General features: G+C 39.6%; 1 non-coding gene across 1 annotated transcript; it reads right to left on the bottom strand.

Moving 5' to 3' along the window:
- Positions 1 to 308: 308 nt before the first annotated feature.
- Positions 309 to 415, bottom strand: LOC131241837 (small nucleolar RNA R71). Its single transcript, XR_009169405.1, has one exon. It is a non-coding gene; the product is annotated as a small nucleolar RNA R71 (small nucleolar RNA).
- Positions 416 to 4,654: the final 4,239 nt, after the last annotated feature.

Below are 4,654 nucleotides of genomic sequence, written 5' to 3'. Positions count from 1 at the left end.
CTTGCATAGTGTTCCCTGCTCACACAGGGAATATTGATTTTAAACCAGGTGTGATTCAATTAATTCCTAAATTTCATGGCTTAGATTCTAAAAGCCCCTACTTGCACCTCAAGGACTTTGAGGAAGTATTTGCAATGTTACAAGTAAACGATGGCAATAGGGATGTACTTAAACTTAGGTTATTCTCATTTTCTCTAAAGGATCGAGCCAAAGCATGACTCAACTCTCTAAGACCTAATACCATCACTTCATAGCAAGCCTTAAGTAGAGAGTTTTTGAAAAAGTTCTTTCCCGAGCACAAAACAAATGTACTAAAATAAGAAATCATGTCATTCTCCCAAAAGGGGAATAAACTATTTTTTCAAGCTTGGGAGCGCTTCAAAGATTTTCTAATTACTTGTCCACATTATGGTTATGAACCATGGCACGTGATTGATGCTTTCCGAAAGGGGCTCACCATGGATACTCGTCAGTTCATAGAGATGATGTGTGGTGGAACCTTTCTTGACAAAAATCATAATGAGGCTTAGGATTTTCTAGATATGTTAGCAGAGAATACTCAGACATGGGATGTCTCTCCTAAAGAGAAAGTGGGAATGTATGTCGTAAGAGAGGAAGATGACCTTAATGCAAAATTCACTGCATTGGCTATAAAGGTCGAAGCCTTGGAAATTAGGAAGGTTGATATGGTTAAAGCAAACACTTCCTTAGGTAATTTTTGTAGCATTTGTGGTGGTACAGACCATGATACAAAGAATTGTTCAATAATATCAGTTGTACAAAATATCACGCATGAGCATGATTAAACAAATGTTATAAATAATTACCAAATGTCAGTTATGCAACCAATGGGAAACACGTACAATCCAAATTGGCGTAACCATCCTAATCTTAGTTGGAGGAATGAACCACAAATTAATGCACCCAATGCACCTCAAATGCCTCCACAAAATAACTTCTTTGGGGCACCTAATAATGCACCATATGTGCCTCCGCCAAAGCGATCATCTGTGGAGGATGCATTGACCACATTCATGAACTTTTAACCTCAAATGAATCAGTCTCTAATCCAATCAAATCAGGAATTAAAGACAGCTGTGGCTAGGATTGAGACTCAACTAAATGCTAGGGAAAAAGGCACCCTTCCTTCTCAACCTGTGTCAAACCCTAGAAACACACATTTCATTGGAGACTCAAATCCAAGTGAGTTACATCATGAACAAATTAAGGCCATTATTACCTTGAGAAGTGGAAAAGAGATCGATAACAAGATAATGCAACCGGTAGAAATACCGGAAGATGAGCCACTGTCTCAAGAAAATGATGAACCGGCTATGGTTTAAGAGCCGCAACAACAAAAGGATAAAGAGACTAAGTCATATGAGCCTCCAGTTCCATTCCCATCTAGACTTCGGAATCCGATTGTCCCCATGAAATATCAAGAGGTGTTGGATGTGCTCTAAAAGGTTACTGTTAATATTCCTCTGCTTGATGCCATTAGACAAATTCTATCATATGCTAAATATCTTAAGGACTTGTGCACTGTAAAGAGAAAATTAAATGTGCACAAAAAGGCCTTCCTTACTGAGAAAGTGAGCGTTATCATTCAACAAAGGGTTGTACCCAAATATAAAGACCTGGGAAGTCCCACTATTCCTTATATTATTGAGAATTTTCAAATTGAGCATGCTATGCTAGATTTGGGTGCAAGTGTCAACTTAGTACCTTATTCAGTTTACAAACAAATGGGGTTAGGCAAGCTTAAACCAACCACGATTACACTCCAACTCGCTGACCGCTCTATTAAGGTACCAAGGGGAATTTTAGAGGACGTGCTAGTCCAAGTGGAGAAATTTTACTTCCCTGTGGATTTTATTGTACTAGACATTGAACCATGTATAAATGCTAGCGCTCAAGTTCCCATCATTTTAGGCCACCTATTCCTAGCAACTTCAAATGCAATCATAAATTGCAGGAATGGAATGATAAACTTGTCCTTTGGTAACATGACTCTAGAGCTACATATTTTGAATCTATGTAAGCAGCCCATTGATAATAATGAAATCCATGAGCTGAATTTCATGGACTGCTTGATAGAAGAAGAGGAATTGGAACCTGGTCTGACTGAGGAATTGATTCAAGTCATTGGAGACTTGAAAAATTCTGATTTAGAAAAAGTGCTTGCTGAAATTTTTGATAATAATGAAAGCACTACCACCCAAGACATTAGTATGTACCAATGAAGACCGCGCACTCAAATCCTATTTATCGAGGACTTGCGACCTCTGCCATCATCAACCAATGTTCCAAAGCTTGATTTAAAACCACTACTAAATGAGCTTAAGTATGTATACTTAGGTGAAAATAAAACTTATCCTGTGGTGATCTCTTTATTTTTAGAAAGGATCAAGAGATTAAATTGTTGAAAGTTCTAAGGGACCACAAAGGAGCCTTGGGTTGGACCATTTCTGACATCAAGGGTATAAGCCCTTCTATATGCACCCATCGGATCCACCTCGATGAGGACGCCAAACCAATTAGATAACCTCTGCACTTGGAGGCAAGCAATCACCCGTAGGGTTATGGTGTTAGGAAATTATTGTTAAAATACCTAAATAAGCATACAAGCTTGTAAGAATTAAAAGGAATTTAACCCAAGACCTAAACCTACAAATATAACTCTATATTTACCTTCAATCGTCGCCGAATTGACACCAATGAAGGACAATGTTGCTATAGAGGCGATGAGAGAGTGAAAGTGCACAAACTCTCATGCTTCTAAGCTCTCCCTCTCTCTTTCTCCTTTTTCTCCTCTTCTCTCTTTCTCTCTTTATCCCTTCCTTTCTTCTAGGGCAAATTCGTATGGGGAGAGGGGGTGCACAAATGAGGCCCTTTTATAATGCCAGATTTGGTGTAAATGGCCCCAAGAGTTGGGTTTTTACTATACTAGCCCTATGGGAGAGTTTTTCTAGCATTTAAGGCCCATTATGGAGTGTACATATTGATATACACCGTAGGATAATTAGCCCTAATGATGATCTACGTATGGATATGTTCGGCCCGCCATTTGGATGCGCCGATCCACAGATATGATTAGAAGTCTGTTCAACGGTTACCGATAGTCGATTGAGATCGCGGCTATACGGATATGAGCAGAAAAATATCCTTACTCCACGTTGAAAGTTTGGTCGTAAACCGATGATCCGAAATCCTCAACTTTGCATAAGAGTGGACGACCCAATTCACTTAAGTTTCACCTTCTTCCTTTAGGGTATTTGCACTTCTCATGCACTTGTCCTTTGGCTCAAGTTGAACGGTTCTGGACAGTACGCAGGTCCGACTCCTACGATGGACGTCAAGCCCAGTAAGATGAACATTATTCATATAGTTTTGGAACTAGTGGCCTATTTATAGCTAGTGGAAGTGGAGATTTGGTCATGATTACTCTAAACCATCAGTTTTAGGCTAAAAGAGTAACGGGGTTGATTTAGTCTATTAGTCAATATCCGGGCCTTATCTGACTCGGCTTCGATTAGATCTTTAATTTAGTTATGATTGTCTTGATTAGTTAGTGATGGGTTGGTTAGATTTGGACCCTATGTGAGTAAATCATGGGGTTAAACTTGATGTTAAAGTGATCGGGCGGATTCGTTGGCTTCCTACGATTGATTAATCGGACTTGTGCGGTTCTTTACTAGTTCCACCCGTGTATAAACTAATATTGTGTGTTAATGGTCAGTAAGTGATAATATAAGTTAATTACATAAAAATAAATAAAAAAAATTTTTAAAGGATTTTTGGAAATCCAAAACAATGAAAATCCAGGACGTTACAATATGGGTCGCAGTTGTTCTATTATATAGGTCGTGGTTGTCATGGGTCATGGTTATCATGTTATATATGGCCCATAATGTGGTGATCTGATCCATTCACCTTGTTGACTAGCTTATCGTGGGCCCAAAAAGTCCTGACTTGGGCCCATATTGTTATTTGTTAGAGGTGGACAATGCCCAAGTCATTGTTATTAATGTTTCAACAGTCATCATTATTTTCAAAAGTCCTAACTTGGGCCTACATCTGAACCATTGATATTTCAACATTCACCATTATTTTCTATTATGTGGGCCACACGAGCACTGGATCAAGCTGATATTTGGGCCTTAGCCCTAAAAGGACATGGCAAGAAGGATGGGCGACGTGGATTACACACATACATCAGTGTGGGGCCAAGTTAGGACTTTTGGGGCCCAGGCAAGCTAGTCGACAAGGTGGATGGATCAGATCACCCCATTGTGGGCCATATATAACATGATAATCACAACACATGACAACCATGACCTATATAACAGGATAATTGCGACCCATATAACAGGATAATTGCGATCCATACAACTGCGACCCATATAACAGGATAATTGCGACCCATATAACAGGATAACTGCGACCCATATAACATGACAACTGCGATCCCTATAATTGCGACCCATATAACAGGACAACTGCGACCCAAATAACAGGACAACTGCGACTGCAACCCATATAACAGGATGACTGCTATCCATACAACTGCGAATCATATAACAGGACAACTGCAACCCAAATAGCAGGACAACTGCGACTGCGGCCCATATAACAGGATAACTGCGACCCATAT

This window comes from Magnolia sinica, chromosome 3 (assembly GCF_029962835.1).
Source record: "Magnolia sinica isolate HGM2019 chromosome 3, MsV1, whole genome shotgun sequence".
Taxonomy (NCBI): Eukaryota; Viridiplantae; Streptophyta; class Magnoliopsida; order Magnoliales; family Magnoliaceae; genus Magnolia; species Magnolia sinica.
This window is presented reverse-complemented; position numbering and strand designations above follow the sequence as displayed.